Source organism: Schistocerca nitens, unplaced genomic scaffold (genome assembly GCF_023898315.1).
Source record: "Schistocerca nitens isolate TAMUIC-IGC-003100 unplaced genomic scaffold, iqSchNite1.1 HiC_scaffold_528, whole genome shotgun sequence".
Classification (NCBI taxonomy): domain Eukaryota; kingdom Metazoa; phylum Arthropoda; class Insecta; order Orthoptera; family Acrididae; genus Schistocerca; species Schistocerca nitens.
In genome coordinates this window covers 3198651-3220260 of record NW_026046061.1, presented here as the reverse complement: position 1 = coordinate 3220260, position 21610 = coordinate 3198651, and positions in this window count along the sequence as shown.

Below are 21610 nucleotides of genomic sequence, written 5' to 3'. Positions count from 1 at the left end.
CTATCCCTTCTGTACTGCATCCCTCGCTCCCTCACATTGACGAATTAACACAAAAATTGCATCGCTATGAATTATTATGTGTTCCATTACTTCTCCTTCTAAATCGAGTAACGTGTCAATGGAAACGACAGGATTTTCTTTTGGGTTACGAGTATCTCCTTTCCGATGCACTATTCCTGCTGTACTGCATCCCTCGCTCCCTCACATTGACGAATTAACACAGAAATTGCGTCGCTATGAAATATTATGTGTTCCATTACTTCTCCTTCTAAATCGAGTACTGTTTCTATGGAAACGACAGGATTTTCCTTTGGGTTAAGAGTATCTCCTTTCCGATGCACTATTCCTTCTGTACTGCATCCCTCGCTCCCTCACATTGACGAATTAACACAGAAATTGCGTCGCTATGGGATACTATGGGTTCCATGACTTCTCCTTCTAAATCGAGTAACGTTTCTATGGAAACGACGGGAATTTCTTTTGGGATACGACTATATACTTTACGAATCACTATTCCTTCTGTACTGCATCCCTCGCTCCCTCACTTTGACGAATTAACACAGAAATTGCGTCGCTATGAAATACTATGGGCTCCATGGCTTCTTGTAAATCGAGTAACGTTTCTATGGAAACGACAGGATTATCTTTTGGGATACGAGTATCTCCTTTCCGATGCACTATTCCTTCCTTACTGCATCCCTCGCTCCCTCACATTGACAATTTAACACAGAAATTGCGTCGCTATGAAATACTATGTGTTCTATGACATCTCCTTCTAAATCGAGTAACGTTTCTATGAAACGACAGGATTTTCTTTTGGGTTGCGAGTTTCTCCTTTCCGATGCACTGTTCCTTCTTTACTGCATCCCTCGCTCCCTCACATTGAGAATTTAACACAGAAATTGCGTCGCTATGAAATACTATGTGTTCTATGACATCTCCTTCTAAATCGAGTGACATTTCTATGGAAACGAAAGGATTTTCTTTTGGGTTACGAGTATCTCCTTTCCGATGCACTATTCCCCCTATACTGCATCCCTCGCTCCCTCACATTGACAATTTAACACAGGAATGGCGTCGCTATGAAATACTATGTGTTCTATGCCATCTCCTTCTAAATTGAGTAACGTTTCTATGGAAACTACAGCATTTTCTTTTGGGTTACTAGTATCTCCTTTCCGATGCACTATTCCTGCTGTACTGCATCCCTCGCTCCCTCACATTGACGAATTAACACAAAAATTGCATCGCTATGAATTATTATGTGTTCCATTACTTCTCCTTCTAAATCGAGTAACGTGTCAATGGAAACGACAGGATTTTCTTTTGGGTTACGAGTATCTCCTTTCCGATGCACTATTCCTGCTGTACTGCATCCCTCGCTCCCTCACATTGACGAATTAACACAGAAATTGCGTCGCTATGAAATATTATGTGTTCCATTACTTCTCCTTCTAAATCGAGTACTGTTTCTATGGAAACGACAGGATTTTCCTTTGGGTTAAGAGTATCTCCTTTCCGATGCACTATTCCTTCTGTACTGCATCCCTCGCTCCCTCACATTGACGAATTAACACAGAAATTGCGTCGCTATGGAATACTATGGGTTCCATGACTTCTCCTTCTAAATCGAGTAACGTTTATATGAAAACGACAGGATTTTTTTTGGGATACGAGTATATCCTTTCCGATGCACTATTCCTTCTCTACTGCATCCCACGCTCCCTCACATTGACAATTTAACACAGAAATTGCGTCGCTATGAAATACTATATGTTCTATGACATCTCCTTCTAAATCGAGTAACGTTTCTATGGAAACGACAGGATTTTCTTTTGGGATACGACTATATACTTTCCGAAGCAATATCCCTTCTGTACTGCATCCCTCGCTCCCTCACATTGAAGAATTAACACAGAAATTGCGTCGCTATGAAATATTAGGTGTTCCATTACTTCTCCTTCTAAAACGAGTAACGTTTCTATGGAAACGACGGGAATTTCTTTTGGGATACGACTACATACTTTACGAATCACTATTCCTTTTGTACTGCATCCCTCGCTCCCTCACATTGACGAATTAACACAGAAATTACGTCGCAATGAAATACTATGGGTTCCATGACTTCTCCTTCTAAATCGAGTAACGTTTCTATGGAAACGACAGAATTTTTGTTTTGGGATACGAGTATCTCCTTTCCGATGCACTATTCCTTCTTTACTGCATCCCTCGCTCCCTTACATTGACAATTTAACACAGAAATTGCGTCGCTATGAAATACTATGTGTTCTATGACATCTCCTTCTAAATCGAGTAAAGTTTCTATGGAAACGAAAGGATTTTCTTTTGGTTTACGAGTATCTCCTTTCCGATGCACTATTCCTTCTTTACTGCATCCCTCGCTCCCTCACATTGACAATTTAACACAGAAATTGCGTCGCTATGAAATACTATGTGTTCTATGACATCTCCTTCTAAATCGAGTAACGTTTCTATGAAACGACAGGATTTTCTTTTGGGTTACGACTATATACTTTCCGAAGCACTATCCCTTCTGTACTGCATCCCTCGCTCCCTCACATTGACGAATTAACACAAAAATTGCATCGCTATGAATTATTATGTGTTCCATTACTTCTCCTTCTAAATCGAGTAACGTGTCAATGGAAACGACAGGATTTTCTTTTGGGTTACGAGTATCTCGTTTCCGATGCACTATTCCTGCTGTACTGCATCCCTCGCTCCCTCACATTGACGAATTAACACAGAAATTGCGTCGCTATGGAATACTATGGGTTCCATGACTTCTCCTTCTAAATCGAGTAACGTTTATATGAAAACGACAGGATTTTCTTTTGGGTTACTAGTATCTCCTTTCCGATGCACTATTCCTTCTGTACTGCATCCCTCGCTCCCTCACATTGACGAATTAACACAAAAATTGCATCGCTATGAATTATTATGTGTTCCATTACTTCTCCTTCTAAATCGAGTAACGTGTCAATGGAAACGACAGGATTTTCTTTTGGGTTACTAGTATCTCCTTTCCGATGCACTATTCCTGCTGTACTGCATCCCTCGCTCCCTCACATTGACGAATTAACACAGAAATTGCGTCGCTATGGATTACTATGGGTTCCATGACTTCTCCTTCTAAATCGAGTAACGTTTCTATGGAAACGACAGGATTTTCTTTTGGGTTACTAGTATCTCCTTTCCGATGCACTATCCCTTCTGTACTGCATCCCTCGCTCCCTCACATTGAAGAATTAACACAGAAATTGCGTCGCTATGAAATATTAGGTGTTCCATTACTTCTCCTTCTAAAACGAGTAACGTTTCTATGGAAACGACGGGAATTTCTTTTGGGATACGACTACATACTTTACGAATCACTATTCCTTTTGTACTGCATCCCTCGCTCCCTCACATTGACGAATTAACACAGAAATTACGTCGCAATGAAATACTATGGGTTCCATGACTTCTCCTTCTAAATCGAGTAACGTTTCTATGGAAACGACAGAATTTTTGTTTTGGGATACGAGTATCTCCTTTCCGATGCACTATTCCTTCTTTACTGCATCCCTCGCTCCCTCACATTGACAATTTAACACAGAAATTGCGTCGCTATGAAATACTATGTGTTCTATGACATCTCCTTCTAAATCGAGTAACGTTTCTATGGAAACGACAGGATTTTCTTTTGGGTTAATAGTATCTCCTTTCCGATGCACTATTCCTTCTTTACTGCATCCCTCGCTCCCTCACATTGACAATTTAACAGAGAAATTACGTCGCAATGAAATACTATGTGTTCTATGACATCTACTTCTAAATCGAGTAAAGTTTCTATGGAAACGAAAGGATTTTCTTTTGGTTTACGAGTATCTCCTTTCCGATGCACTATTCCTTCTTTACTGCATCCCTCGCTTCCTCACATTGACAATTTAACACAGAAATTGCGTCGCTATGAAATACTATGTGTTCTATGACATCTCCTTCTAAATCGAGTAACGTTTCTATGAAACGACAGGATTTTCTTTTGGGTTACGAGTATCTCCTTTCCGATGCACTATTCCTTCTTTACTGCATCCCTCGCTCCCTCACATTGACAATTTAACACAGAAACTGCGTCGCTATGAAATACTATGTGTTCTATGACATCTCCTTCTAAATCGAGTGACATTTCTCTGAAAACGACAGGATTTTCTTTTGGGATACGACTATATACTTTCCGAAGCACTATCCCTTCTCTTCTGCATCGCTCGCTACCTCACATTGACGAATTCACACAGAAATTGCGTCGCTATGAAATACTATGGGTTCCATGACTTCTCCTTCTAAATCGAGTAACGTTTCTATGGAAACGACTGAATTTTTTTTTTGGGATACGAGTATCTCCTTTCCGATGCACTATTCTCCCTATACTGCATCCCTCGCTCCCTCACATTGACAATTTAACACAGAAATGGCGTCGCTATGAAATACTATGTGTTCTATGCCATCTCCTTCTAAATTGAGTAACGTTTCTATGGAAACTACAGCATTTTCTTTTGGGTTACTAGTATCTCCTTTCCGATGCACTATTCCTTCTTTACTGCACCCCCCCCCCCCCTCACTCACATTGGCAATTTAACACAGGAATTGCGTCGCTATGAAATACTATGTGTTCTATGACATCTCCTTCTAAATCGAGTAACGTTACTGTGGAAACGACAGGATTTTCTTTTGGGATACGACTGTAAACTTTCCGAAGCACTATCCCTTCTGTACTGCATCCCTCGCTCCCTAACATTGACGAATTAACACAAAAATTGCGTCGCCATGAAATATTATGTGTTCCATTACTTCTCCTTATAAATCGAGTAACGTGTCTATGGAAACGACAGGATTTTCTTTTGGGTTACGAGTATCTCCTTTCCGAAGCACTATTCCTGCTGTACTGCATCCCTCGCTCCCTCACATTGACGAATTAACACAGAAATTGCGTCGCTATGAAATATTATGTGTTCCATTACTTCTCCTTCTAAATCGAGTACTGTTTCTATGGAAACGACAGGATTTTCCTTTGGGTTAAGAGTATCTCCTTTCCGATGCACTATTCCTTCTGTACTGCATCCCTCGCTCCCTCACATTGACGAATTAACACAGAAATTGCGTCGCTATGGGATACTATGGGTTCCATGACTTCTCCTTCTAAATCGAGTAACGTTTCTATGGAAACGACGGGAATTTCTTTTGGGATACGACTATATACTTTACGAATCACTATTCCTTCTGTACTGCATCCCTCGCTCCCTCACTTTGACGAATTAACACAGAAATTGCGTCGCTATGAAATACTATGGGCTCCATGGCTTCTTGTAAATCGAGTAACGTTTCTATGGAAACGACAGGATTATCTTTTGGGATACGAGTATCTCCTTTCCGATGCACTATTCCTTCCTTACTGCATCCCTCGCTCCCTCACATTGACGAATTAACACAGAAATTGCGTCGCTATGGAATACTATGAGTTCTATGCCTTCTCCTTCTAAATCGAGTAACGTTTATATGGAAACGACAGGATTTTTTTTTTGGGATACGAGTATCTCCTTTCCGATGCACTATTCCTTCTTTACTGCATCCCTCGCTCCCTCACATTGACAATTTGACACAGAAATTGCGTCGCAATGAAATACTATGGGTTCCATGACTTCTCCTTCTAAATCGAGTAACGTTTCTATGGAAACGACAGAATTTAGTTTTGGGATACGAGTATCTCCTTTCCGATGCACTATTCCTTCTTTACTGCATCCCTCGCTCCCTCACATTGACAATTTAACACAGAAATTGCGTCGCTATGAAATACTATGTGTTCTATGACATCTCCTTCTAAATCGAGTAACGTTTCTATGGAAACGACAGGATTTTCTTTTGGGTTACGAGTATCTCCTTTCCGATGCACTATTCCTTCTTTACTGCATCCCTCGCTCCCTCACATTGAGAATTTAACACAGAAATTGCGTCGCTATGAAATACTATGTGTTCTATGACATCTCCTTCTAAATCGAGTAAAATTTCTATGGAAACGAAAGGATTTTCTTTTGGGTTACGAGTATCTCCTTTCCGATGCACTATTCCTTCTTTACTGCATCCCTCGCTCCCTCACATTGACGAATTAACAGAGAAATTGCGTCGCTATGAAATACTATGGGTTCCATGGCTTCTTGTAAATCGAGTAACGTTTCTATGGAAACGACAGGATTTTCTTTTGGGATACGAGAATCTCCTTTCCGATGCACTATTCCTTCCTTACTGCATCCCTCGCTCCCTCACATTGACGAATTAACACAGAAATTGCGGCGATATGGAATACTATGGGTTCTATGACTTCTCCTTCTAAATCGAGTAACGTTTATATGGAAACGACAGGATTTTCTTTGGCATACGAGTATCTCCTTTCCGATGCACTATTCCTTCTTTACTGCATCCCTCGCTCCCTCACATTGACAATTTAACACAGAAATTGCGTCGCTATGAAATACTATGTGTTCTATGACATCTCCTTCTAAATCGAGTAACGTTTCTATGAAACGACAGGATTTTCTTTTGGGTTGCGAGTTTCTCCTTTCCGATGCACTGTTCCTTCTTTACTGCATCCCTCGCTCCCTCACATTGAGAATTTAACACAGAAATTGCGTCGCTATGAAATACTATGTGTTCTATGACATCTCCTTCTAAATCGAGTGACATTTCTATGGAAACGAAAGGATTTTCTTTTGGGTTACGAGTATCTCCTTTCCGATGCACTATTCCCCCTATACTGCATCCCTCGCTCCCTCACATTGACAATTTAACACAGGAATGGCGTCGCTATGAAATACTATGTGTTCTATGCCATCTCCTTCTAAATTGAGTAACGTTTCTATGGAAACTACAGCATTTTCTTTTGGGTTACTAGTATCTCCTTTCCGATGCACTATTCCTGCTGTACTGCATCCCTCGCTCCCTCACATTGACGAATTAACACAAAAATTGCATCGCTATGAATTATTATGTGTTCCATTACTTCTCCTTCTAAATCGAGTAACGTGTCAATGGAAACGACAGGATTTTCTTTTGGGTTACGAGTATCTCCTTTCCGATGCACTATTCCCCCTATACTGCATCCCTCGCTCCCTCACATTCACGAATTAACACAGAAATTGCGTCGCTATGGAATACTATGGGTTCCATGACTTCTCCTTCTAAATCGAGTAACGTTTATATGAAAACGACAGGATTTTTTTTGGGATACGAGTATATCCTTTCCGATGCACTATTCCTTCTCTACTGCATCCCACGCTCCCTCACATTGACAATTTAACACAGAAATTGCGTCGCTATGAAATACTATGCGTTCTATGACATCTCCTTCTAAATCGAGTAACGTTTCTATGGAAACGACAGGATTTTCTTTTGGGATACGACTATATACTTTCCGAAGCAATATCCCTTCTGTACTGCATCCCTCGCTCCCTCACATTGAAGAATTAACACAGAAATTGCGTCGCTATGAAATATTAGGTGTTCCATTACTTCTCCTTCTAAAACGAGTAACGTTTCTATGGAAACGACGGGAATTTCTTTTGGGATACGACTACATACTTTACGAATCACTATTCCTTTTGTACTGCATCCCTCGCTCCCTCACATTGACGAATTAACACAGAAATTACGTCGCAATGAAATACTATGGGTTCCATGACTTCTCCTTCTAAATCGAGTAACGTTTCTATGGAAACGACAGAATTTTTGTTTTGGGATACGAGTATCTCCTTTCCGATGCACTATTCCTTCTTTACTGCATCCCTCGCTCCCTTACATTGACAATTTAACACAGAAATTGCGTCGCTATGAAATACTATGTGTTCTATGACATCTCCTTCTAAATCGAGTAAAGTTTCTATGGAAACGAAAGGATTTTCTTTTGGTTTACGAGTATCTCCTTTCCGATGCACTATTCCTTCTTTACTGCATCCCTCGCTCCCTCACATTGACAATTTAACACAGAAATTGCGTCGCTATGAAATACTATGTGATCTATGACATCTCCTTCTAAATCGAGTAACGTTTCTATGAAACGACAGGATTTTCTTTTGGGTTACGACTATATACTTTCCGAAGCACTATCCCTTCTGTACTGCATCCCTCGCTCCCTCACATTGACGAATTAACACAAAAATTGCATCGCTATGAATTATTATGTGTTCCATTACTTCTCCTTCTAAATCGAGTAACGTGTCAATGGAAACGACAGGATTTTCTTTTGGGTTACGAGTATCTCCTTTCCGATGCACTATTCCTGCTGTACTGCATCCCTCGCTCCCTCACATTGACGAATTAACACAGAAATTGCGTCGCTATGGAATACTATGGGTTCCATGACTTCTCCTTCTAAATCGAGTAACGTTTATATGAAAACGACAGGATTTTCTTTTGGGTTACTAGTATCTCCTTTCCGATGCACTATTCCTTCTGTACTGCATCCCTCGCTCCCTCACATTGACGAATTAACACAAAAATTGCATCGCTATGAATTATTATGTGTTCCATTACTTCTCCTTCTAAATCGAGTAACGTGTCAATGGAAACGACAGGATTTTCTTTTGGGTTACTAGTATCTCCTTTCCGATGCACTATTCCTGCTGTACTGCATCCCTCGCTCCCTCACATTGACGAATTAACACAGAAATTGCGTCGCTATGGATTACTATGGGTTCCATGACTTCTCCTTCTAAATCGAGTAACGTTTCTATGGAAACGACAGGATTTTCTTTTGGGTTACGACTATATACTTTCCGAAGCACTATCCCTTCTGTACTGCATCCCTCGCTCCCTCACATTGACGAATTAACACAAAAATTGCTTCGCTAGCAATTATTATGTGTTCCATTACTTCTCCTTCTAAATCGAGTAACGTGTCAATGGAAACGACAGGATTTTCTTTTGGGTTACGAGTATCTCCTTTCCGATGCACTATTCCTGCTGTACTGCATCCCTCGCTCCCTCACATTGACGAATTAACACAGAAATTGCGTCGCTATGAAATATTATGTGTTCCATTACTTCTCCTTCTAAATCGAGTACTGTTTCTATGGAAACGACAGGATTTTCCTTTGGGTTAAGAGTATCTCCTTTCCGATGCACTATTCCTTCTGTACTGCATCCCTCGCTCCCTCACATTGACGAATTAACACAGAAATTGCGTCGCTATGGAGTACTATGGGTTCCATGACTTCTCCTTCTAAATCGAGTAACGTTTATATGAAAACGACAGGATTTTTTTTGGGATACGAGTATATCCTTTCCGATGCACTATTCCTTCTTTACTGCATCCCACGCTCCCTCACATTGACAATTTAACACAGAAATTGCGTCGCTATGAAATACTATGTGTTCTATGACATCTCCTTCTAAATCGAGTAACGTTTCTATGGAAACGACAGGATTTTCTTTTGGGATACGACTATATACTTTCCGAAGCAATATCCCTTCTGTACTGCATCCCTCGCTCCCTCACATTGAAGAATTAACACAGAAATTGCGTCGCTATGAAATATTAGGTGTTCCATTACTTCTCCTTCTAAAACGAGTAACGTTTCTATGGAAACGACGGGAATTTCTTTTGGGATACGACTACATACTTTACGAATCACTATTCCTTTTGTACTGCATCCCTCGCTCCCTCACATTGACGAATTAACACAGAAATTACGTCGCAATGAAATACTATGGGTTCCATGACTTCTCCTTCTAAATCGAGTAACGTTTCTATGGAAACGACAGAATTTTTGTTTTGGGATACGAGTATCTCCTTTCCGATGCACTATTCCTTCTTTACTGCATCCCTCGCTCCCTCACATTGACAATTTAACACAGAAATTGCGTCGCTATGAAATACTATGTGTTCTATGACATCTCCTTCTAAATCGAGTAACGTTTCTATGGAAACGACAGGATTTTCTTTTGGGTTAATAGTATCTCCTTTCCGATGCACTATTCCTTCTTTACTGCATCCCTCGCTCCCTCACATTGACAATTTAACAGAGAAATTACGTCGCAATGAAATACTATGTGTTCTATGACATCTACTTCTAAATCGAGTAAAGTTTCTATGGAAACGAAAGGATTTTCTTTTGGTTTACGAGTATCTCCTTTCCGATGCACTATTCCTTCTTTACTGCATCCCTCGCTTCCTCACATTGACAATTTAACACAGAAATTGCGTCGCTATGAAATACTATGTGTTCTATGACATCTCCTTCTAAATCGAGTAACGTTTCTATGAAACGACAGGATTTTCTTTTGGGTTACGAGTATCTCCTTTCCGATGCACTATTCCTTCTTTACTGCATCCCTCGCTCCCTCACATTGACAATTTAACACAGAAACTGCGTCGCTATGAAATACTATGTGTTCTATGACATCTCCTTCTAAATCGAGTGACATTTCTCTGAAAACGACAGGATTTTCTTTTGGGATACGACTATATACTTTCCGAAGCACTATCCCTTCTCTTCTGCATCGCTCGCTCCCTCACATTGACGAATTCACACAGAAATTGCGTCGCTATGAAATACTATGGGTTCCATGACTTCTCCTTCTAAATCGAGTAACGTTTCTATGGAAACGACTGAATTTTTTTTTTGGGATACGAGTATCTCCTTTCCGATGCACTATTCTCCCTATACTGCATCCCTCGCTCCCTCACATTGACAATTTAACACAGAAATGGCGTCGCTATGAAATACTATGTGTTCTATGCCATCTCCTTCTAAATTGAGTAACGTTTCTATGGAAACTACAGCATTTTCTTTTGGGTTACTAGTATCTCCTTTCCGATGCACTATTCCTTCTTTACTGCACCCCCCCCCCCTCACTCACATTGGCAATTTAACACAGGAATTGCGTCGCTATGAAATACTATGTGTTCTATGACATCTCCTTCTAAATCGAGTAACGTTACTGTGGATACGACAGGATTTTCTTTTGGGATACGACTGTTAACTTTCCGAAGCACTATCCCTTCTGTACTGCATCCCTCGCTCCCTAACATTGACGAATTAACACAAAAATTGCGTCGCCATGAAATATTATGTGTTCCATTACTTCTCCTTATAAATCGAGTAACGTGTCTATGGAAACGACAGGATTTTCTTTTGGGTTACGAGTATCTCCTTTCCGAAGCACTATTCCTGCTGTACTGCATCCCTCGCTCCCTCACATTGACGAATTAACACAGAAATTGCGTCGCTATGAAATATTATGTGTTCCATTACTTCTCCTTCTAAATCGAGTACCGTTTCTATGGAAACGACAGGATTTTCTTTTGGGTTACGAGTATCTCCTTTCCGATGCACTATTCCTTCTTTACTGCATCCCTCGCTCCCTCACATTGACAATTTAACACAGAAACTGCGTCGCTATGAAATACTATGTGTTCTATGACATCTCCTTCTAAATCGAGTGACATTTCTCTGAAAACGACAGGATTTTCTTTTGGGATACGACTATATACTTTCCGAAGCACTATCCCTTCTCTTCTGCATCCCTCGCTCCCTCACATTGACAATTTAACACAGAAATGGCGTCGCTATGAAATACTATGTGTTCTATGCCATCTCCTTCTAAATTGAGTAACGTTTCTATGGAAACTACAGCATTTTCTTTTGGGTTACTAGTATCTCCTTTCCGATGCACTATTCCTTCTTTACTGCACCCCCTCCCCCTCACTCACATTGGCAATTTAACACAGGAATTGCGTCGCTATGAAATACTATGTGTTCTATGACATCTCCTTCTAAATCGAGTAACGTTACTGTGGAAACGACAGGATTTTCTTTTGGGATACGACTGTAAACTTTCCGAAGCACTATCCCTTCTGTACTGCATCCCTCGCTCCCTAACATTGACGAATTAACACAAAAATTGCGTCGCCATGAAATATTATGTGTTCCATTACTTCTCCTTATAAATCGAGTAACGTGTCTATGGAAACGACAGGATTTTCTTTTGGGTTACGAGTATCTCCTTTCCGAAGCACTATTCCTGCTGTACTGCATCCCTCGCTCCCTCACATTGACGAATTAACACAGAAATTGCGTCGCTATGAAATATTATGTGTTCCATTACTTCTCCTTCTAAATCGAGTACCGTTTCTATGGAAACGACAGGATTTTCTTTTGGGTTACGAGTATCTCCTTTCCGATGCACTATTCCTTCTGTACTGCATCCCTCGCTCCCTCACATTGACGAATTAACACAGAAATTGCGTCGCTATGGAATACTATGGGTTCCATGACTTCTCCTTCTAAATCGAGTAACGTTTATATGGAAACGACAGGATTTTTTTTGGCATCCGAGTATCTCCTTTCCGATGCACTATTCCTTCTTTACTGTATCCCACGCTCCCTCACATTGACAATTTGACACAGAAATTGCGTCGCTATGAAATACTATGTGTTCTATGACATCTCGTTCTAAATCGAGTAACATTTCTATGGAAACGACAGGATTTTCTTTTGGGTTGCGAGTTTCTCCTTTCCGATGCACTATTCCTTCTTTACTGCAGCCCTCGCTCATTCACATTGACGAATTAACACAGAAATTGCGGCCCTATGAAGTACTATGGGTTCTATGACTTCTCCTTCTAAATCGAGTAACTTATCTATGGAAATGGCTGGATTTTCGTTTGGGATACGATTATCTCCTTTCCGATGCACTATTCCTTCTTTACTGCATCCCTCGCTCCCTCACATTGACAATTTAACACAGAAATTGCGTCGCTATGAAATACTATGTGTTCTATGACATCTCCTTCTAAATCGAGTAAAATTTCTATGGAAACGAAAGGATTTTCTTTTGGGTTACGAGTATCTCCTTTCCGATGCACTATTCCTTCTTTACTGCATCCCTCGCTCCCTCACATTGACGAATTAACAGAGAAATTGCGTCGCTATGAAATACTATGGGTTCCATGGCTTCTTGTAAATCGAGTAACGTTTCTATGGAAACGACAGGATTTTCTTTTGGGATACGAGAATCTCCTTTCCGATGCACTATTCCTTCCTTACTGCATCCCTCGCTCCCTCACATTGACGAATTCACACAGAAATTGCGTCGCTATGAAATACTATGGATTCCATGACTTCTCCTTCTAAATCGAGTAACGTTTGTATGGAAACGACAGAATTTTTTTTTTGGGATACGAGTATCTTCTTTCCGATGCACTATTCCCTCTATACTGCATCCCTCGCTCCCTCAAATTGACAATTTAACACAGAAATGGCGTCGCTATGAAATACTATGTGATCTATGCCATCTCCTTCTAAATTGAGTAACGTTTCTATGGAAACGACAGGATTTTCTTTTGGGTTACTAGTATCTCCTTTCCGATGCACTATTGCTTCTTTACTGCCCCCCCCCCCCCTCTCACATTGACAATTTAACACAGGAATTGCGTCGCTATGAAATACTATGTGTTCTATGACATCTCCTTCTAAATCGAGTAACGTTACTGTGGAAACGACAGGATTTTCTTTTGGGATACGACTATATACTTTCCGAAGCACTATCCCTTCTGTACTGCATCCCTCGCTCCCTCACATTGACGAATTAACACAAAAATTGCATCGCTATGAATTATTATGTGTTCCATTACTTCTCCTTCTAAATCGAGTAACGTGTCAATGGAAACGAAATGATTTTCTTTTGGGTTACGAGTATCTCCTTTCGGATGCTCTATTCCTGCTGTACTGCATCCCTCGCTCCCTCACATTGACGAATTAACACAGAAATTGCGTCGCTATGAAATATTATGTGTTCCATTACTTCTCCTTCTAAATCGAGTACTGTTTCTATGGAAACGACAGGATTTTCTTTTGGGTTACGAGTATCTCCTTTCCGATGCACTATTCCTTCTGTACTGCATCCCTCGCTCCCTCACATTGACGAATTAACACAGAAATTGAGTCGCTATGGAATACAATGGGTTCCATGACTTCTCCTTCTAAATCGAGTAACGTTTATATGAAAACGACAGGATTTTTTTTGGGATACGAGTATCTCCTTTCCGATGCACTATTCCTTCTTTACTGCATCCCACGCTCCCTCACATTGACAATTTAACACAGAAATTGCGTCGCTATGAAATACTATGTGTTCTATGACATCTCCTTCTAAATCGAGTAACGTTTCTATGGAAACGACAGGATTTTCTTTTGGGATACGACTATATACTTTCCGAAGCACTATCCCTTCTGTACTGCATCCCTCGCTCCCTCACATTGACGAATTAACACAGAAATTGCGTCGCTATGAAATATTAGGTGTTCCATTACTTCTCCTTCTAAAACGAGTAACGTTTCTATGGAAACGACGGGAATTTCTTTTGGGATAGGACTATATACTTTACGAATCACTATTCCTTCTGTACTGCATCCCTCGTTCCCTCACATTGACGAATTAACACAGAAATTACGTCGCAATGAAATACTATGGGTTCCATGAGTTCTCCTTCTAAATCGAGTAACGTTTCTATGGAAACGACAGAATTTTTATTTTGGGATACGAGTATCTCCTTTCCGATGCACTATTCCTTCTTTACTGCATCCCTCGCTCCCTCACATTGACAATTTAACACAGAAATTGCGTCGCTATGAAATACTATGTGTTCTATGACATCTCCTTCTAAATCGAGTAACGTTTCTATGGAAACGACAGGATTTTCTTTTGGGTTAATAGTATCTCCTTTCCGATGCACTATTCCTTCTTTACTGCATCCCTCGCTCCCTCACATTAACAATTTAACACAGAAATTACGTCGCAATGAAATACTATGTGTTCTATGACATCTACTTCTAAATCGAGTAAAGTTTCTATGGAAACGAAAGGATTTTCTTTTGGTTTAGGAGTATCACCTTTCCGTTGCACTATTCCTTCTTTACTGCATACCTCGCTCCCTCACATTGACAATTTAACACAGAAATTGCGTCGCTATGAAATACTATTTGTTCTATGACATCTCCTTCTAAATCGAGTAACGTTTCTATGAAACGACAGGATTTTCTTTTGGGTTACGAGTATCTCCTTTCCGATGCGCTATTCCTTCTTTACTGCATCCCTCGCTCCCTCACATTGACAATTTAACACAGAAACTGCGTCGCTATGAAATACTATGTGTTCTATGACATCTCCTTGTAAATCGAGTGACATTTCTGTGAAAACGACAGGATTTTCTTTTGGGATACGACTATATACTTTCCGAAGCACTATCCCTTCTCTACTGCATCCCTCGCTCCCTCACATTGACGAATTAACACAGATATTGCGTCGCTATGGAATACTATGGGTTCCATGACTTCTCCTTCTAAATCGAGTAACTTTTCTATGGAAATGACTGGATTTTCTTTTGGGATACGAGTATCTCCTTTCCGATGCACTATTCCTTCTTTGCTGCATCCCTGGCTCCCTCACATTGACGAATTAACACAGAAATTGCGTCGCTATGAAATACTATGGGTTCTATGACTTCTCCTTCTAAATCGAGTAAAGTTTCTATGGAAACGACAGGAATATCTTTTGGGATACGACTATATACTTTCCGAAGCACTATTCCCTCTGTACTGCATCCCTCGCTCCCTCACATTGACGAATTAACACAGAAATTGCGTTGCAATGAAATACTATGGGTTCCATGACTTCTCCTTCTAAATCGAGTAACGTTTCTATGGAAACGACAGGATCTTCTTTTGGGTTACGAGTATCTCCTTTCCGATGCACTATTCCTTCTTTACTGCATCCCTCGCTCCCTCACATTGACAATTTAACACAGAAATTGCGTCGCTATGAAATACTATGTGTTCTATGACATCTCCTTCTAAATCGAATAACGTTTATATGGAAACGACAGGATTTTCTTTTGGGTTACGAGTATCTCCTTCCCGATGCACTATTCCTTCTTTACTGCATCCCTCGCTCCCTCACATTGACGAATTAACACAGAAATGGCGTCGCTATGAAATACTATGTGTTCTATGACATCTCCTTCTAAATCGAATAACGTTTATATGGAAACGACAGGATTTTCTTTTGGGATACGAGTATCTCCTTTCCGATGCACTATTCCTTCCTTACTGCATCCCTCGCTCCCTCACATTGACGAATTAACACAGAAATTGGGGCGATATGGAATACTATGGGTTCTATGACTTATCCTTCTAAATCGAATAACGTTTATATGGAAACGACAGGATTTTCTTTGGCATACGAGTATCTCCTTTCCGATGCACAATTCCTTCTTTACTGCATCCCTCGCTCCCTCACATTGACAATTTAACACAGAAATTGCGTCGCTAAAAATACTATGTGTTCTATGACATCTCCTTCTAAATCGAGTAACGTTTCTATGGAAACGACAGGATTTTCTTTTGGGTTACGAGTATCTCCTTTCCGATCCACTATCCCTTTTTTACTGCATCCCTCGCTCCCTCACATTGACAATTTAACACAGAAATGGCGGCGCCATGAAATACTACGTGTTCTATGCCATCTCCTTCTAAATTGAGTAACGTTTCTATGCAAACGACAGGATTTTCTTTTGGGTTACTAGTATCTCCTTTCCGATGCACTATTCGTCCTTAACTGCACCCTCGCCTCTCTCACATTGACAATTTAACACAGGAATTGCGTCGCTATGAAATACTATGTGTTCTATGACATCTCCTTCTAAATCGAGTAACGTTACTGTGGAAACGACAGGATTTTCTTTTGGGATACGACTATATACTTTCCGCAGTACTATCCCTTCTGTACTGCATCCCTCGCTACCTCACATTGACGAATTAACACAAAAATTGCGTCGCTATGAAATATTATGTGTTCCATTACTTCTCCTTCTAAATCGAGTAACGTGTCTATGGAAACGACAGGATTTTCTTTTGGGTTACGAGTATCTCCTTTCCGATGCACTATTCCTGCTCTACTGCATCCCTCGCTCCCTCACATTGACGAATTAACACAGAAATTGCGTCGCTATGAAATATTATGTGTACCATTACTTCTCCTTCTAAATCGAGTACCGTTTCTATGGAAACGACAGGATTTTCTTTTGGGTTACGAGTATCTCCTTTCCGATGCACTATTCCTTCTGTACTGCATCCCGCGCTCCCTCACATTGACGAATTAACACAGAAATTGCGTCGCTATGGAATACTATGGGTTCCATGACTTCTCCTTCTAAATCGAGTAACGTTTATATGGAAACGACAGGATTTTTTTTGGGATACGAGTATCTCCTTTCCGATGCACTATTCCTTCATTACTGCACCCCACGCTCCCTCACATTGACAATTTAACACAGAAATTGCGTCGCTATGAAATACTATGTGTTCTATGACATCTCCTTCTAAACCGAGTAACGTTTCTATGGAAACGACAGGATTTTCTTTTGGGTTACGAGTTTCTCCTTTCCGATGCACTATTCCTTCTTTACTGCATCCCTCGCTCCCTCACATTGACGAATTAACACAGAAATTGCGGCGCTATGAAATAATATGGGTTCTATGACTTCTCCTTCTAAATCGAGTAACTTTTCTATGGAAATGACTGGATTTTCTTTTGGGATACGAGTATCTCCTTTCCGATGCACAATTCCTTCTTTACTGCATCCGTCGCTCCCTCACATTGACGAATTAACACAGAAATTGCGTCGCTATGAAATACTATGGGTTCTATGACTTCTCCTTCTAAATCGAGTAAAGTTTCTATGGAAACGACAGGAATTTCTTTTGGGATACGACTATATACTTTCCGAAGCACTATTCCCTCTGTACTGCATCCCTCGCTCCCTCACATTGACGAATTAACACAGAAATTGCGTTGCAATGAAATACTATGGGTTCCATGACTTCTCCTTCTAAATCGAGTAACGTTTCTATGGAAACGACAGGATCTTCTTTTGGGTTACGAGTATCTCCTTTCCGATGCACTATTCCTTCTTTACTGCATCCCTCGCTCCCTCACATTGACAATTTAACACAGAAATTGCGTCGCTATGAAATACTATGTGTTCTATGACATCTCCTTCTAAATCGAATAACGTTTATATGGAAACGACAGGATTTTCTTTTGGGTTACGAGTATCTCCTTCCCGATGCACTATTCCTTCTTTACTGCATCCCTCGCTCCCTCACATTGACGAATTAACACAGAAATGGCGTCGCTATGAAATACTATGTGTTCTATGACATCTCCTTCTAAATCGAATAACGTTTCTATGGAAACGACAGGATTTTCTTTTGGGATACGAGTATCTCCTTTCCGATGCACTATTCCTTCCTTACTGCATCCCTCGCTCCCTGACATTGACGAATTAACACAGAAATTGGGGCGATATGGAATACTATGGGTTCTATGACTTCTCCTTCTAAATCGAATAACGTTTATATGGAAACGACAGGATTTTCTTTGGCATACGAGTATCTCCTTTCCGATGCACAATTCCTTCTTTACTGCATCCCTCGCTCCCTCACATTGACAATTTAACACAGAAATTGCGTCGCTAAAAATACTATGTGTTCTATGACATCTCCTTCTAAATCGAGTAACGTTTCTATGGAAACGACAGGATTTTCTTTTGGGTTACGAGTATCTCCTTTCCGATCCACTATCCCTTCTTTACTGCATCCCTCGCTCCCTCACATTGACAATTTAACACAGAAATGGCGGCGCCATGAAATACTACGTGTTCTATGCCATCTCCTTCTAAATTGAGTAACGTTTCTATGCAAACGACAGGATTTTCTTTTGGGTTACTAGTATCTCCTTTCCGATGCACTATTCCTCCTTAACTGCACCCCCGCCTCTCTCGCATTGACAATTTAACACAGGAATTGCGTCGCTATGAAATACTATGTGTTCTATGACATCTCCTTCTAAATCGAGTAACGTTACTGTGGAAACGACAGGATTTTCTTTTGGGATACGACTATATACTTTCCGCAGTACTATCCCTTCTGTACTGCATCCCTCGCTCCCTCACATTGACGAATTAACACAAAAATTGCGTCGCTATGAAATATTATGTGTTCCATTACTTCTCCTTCTAAATCGAGTAACGTGTCTATGGAAACGACAGGATTTTCTTTTGGGTTACGAGTATCTCCTTTCCGATGCACTATTCCTGCTCTACTGCATCCCTCGCTCCCTCACATTGACGAATTAACACAGAAATTGCGTCGCTATGAAATATTATGTGTACCATTACTTCTCCTTCTAAATCGAGTACCGTTTCTATGGAAACGACAGGATTTTCTTTTGGGTTACGAGTATCTCCTTTCCGATGCACTATTCCTTCTGTACTGCATCCCGCGCTCCCTCACATTGACGAATTAACACAGAAATTGCGTCGCTATGGAATACTATGGGTTCCATGACTTCTCCTTCTAAATCGAGTAACGTTTATATGGAAACGACAGGATTTTTTTTGGGATACGAGTATCTCCTTTCCGATGCACTATTCCTTCTTTACTGCACCCCACGCTCCCTCACATTGACAATTTAACACAGAAATTGCGTCGCTATGAAATACTATGTGTTCTATGACATCTCCTTCTAAACCGAGTAACGTTTCTATGGAAACGACAGGATTTTCTTTTGGGTTACGAGTTTCTCCTTTCCGATGCACTATTCCTTCTTTACTGCATCCCTCGCTCCCTCACATTGACGAATTAACACAGAAATTGCGGCGCTATGAAATAATATGGGTTCTATGACTTCTCCTTCTAAATCGAGTAACTTTTCTATGGAAATGACTGGATTTTCTTTTGGGATACGAGTATCTCCTTTCCGATGCACAATTCCTTCTTTACTGCATCCGTCGCTCCCTCACATTGACGAATTAACACAGAAATTGCGTCGCTATGAAATACTATGGGTTCTATGACTTCTCCTTCTAAATCGAGTAAAGTTTCTATGGAAACGACAGGAATTTCTTTTGGGATACGACTATATACTTTCCGAAGCACTATTCCCTCTGTACTGCATCCCTCGCTCCCTCACATTGACGAATTAACACAGAAATTGCGTCGCAATGAAATACTATGGGTTCCATGACTTCTCCTTCTAAATCGAGTAACGTTTCTATGGAAACGACAGAATTTAGTTTTGGGATACGAGTATCTCCTTTCCGATACACTATTCCTTCTTTACTGCATCCCTCGCTCCCTCACATTGACAATTTAACACAGAAATTGCGTCGCTATGAAATACTATGTGTTCTATGACATCTCCTTCTAAATCGAGTAACGTTTCTATGGAAACGACAGGATTTTCTTTTGGGTTACTAGTATCTTCTATCCGATGCACTATTCCTTCTTTACTGCATCCCTCGCTCCCTCATATTGACAATTTAACACAGAAATTGCGTCGCAATGAAATACAATGTGTTCTATGACATCTCCTTCTAAATCGAGTAAAATTTATATGGAAACGAAAGGATTTTCTTTTGGGTTACGAGTATCTCCTTCCCGATGCACTATTCCTTCTTTACTGCATCCCTCGCTCCCTCACATTGACGAATTCACACAGAAATTGCGTCGCTATGAAATACTATGTGTTCTATGACATCTCCTTCTAAATCGAGTAACGTTTCTATGAAACGACAGGATTTTCTTTTGGGTTGCGAGTTTCTCCTTTCCGATGCACTATTGCTTCTTTACTGCCCCTCCCCCCCTCCCGCTCTCTCACATTGACAATTTAACACAGGAATTGCGTCGCTATGAAATACTATGTGTTCTATGACATCTCCTTCCAAATCGAGTAACGTTACTGTGGAAACGACAGGATTTTCTTTTGGGATACGACTATATACTTTCCGAAGCCCTATTCCTTCTGTACTGCATCCCTCGCTCCCTCACATTGACGAATTAACACAGAAATTGCGTCGCTATGGAATACTATGGGTTCCATGACTTCTCCTTCTAAATAGAGTAACGTTTATATGAAAACGACAGGATTTTTCTTGGGATACGAGTATCTCCTTTCCGATGCACTATTCCTTCTTTACTGCATCCCACGCTCCCTCACATTGACAATTTAACACAGAAATTGCGTCGCTATGAAATACTATGTGTTCTATGACATCTCCTTCTAAATCGAGTAACGTGTCAATGGAAACGAAATGATTTTCTTTTGGGTTACGAGTATCTCCTTTCTGATGCACTATTCCTGCTGTACTGCATCCCTCGCTCCCTCACATTGACGAATTAACACAGAAATTGCGTCGCTATGAAATATTATTTGTTCCATCACTTCTCCTTCTAAATCGAGTACTGTTTCTATGGAAACGACAATATTTTCTTTTGGGTTACGAGTATCTCCTTTCCGATGCACTATTCCTTCTGTACTGCATCCCTCGCTCCCTCACATTGACGAATTAACACAGAAATTGGGGCGATATGGAATACTATGGGTTCTATGACTTCTCCTTCTAAATCGAATAACGTTTATATGGAAACGACAGGATTTTCTTTGGCATACGAGTATCTCCTTTCCGATGCACAATTCCTTCTTTACTGCATCCCTC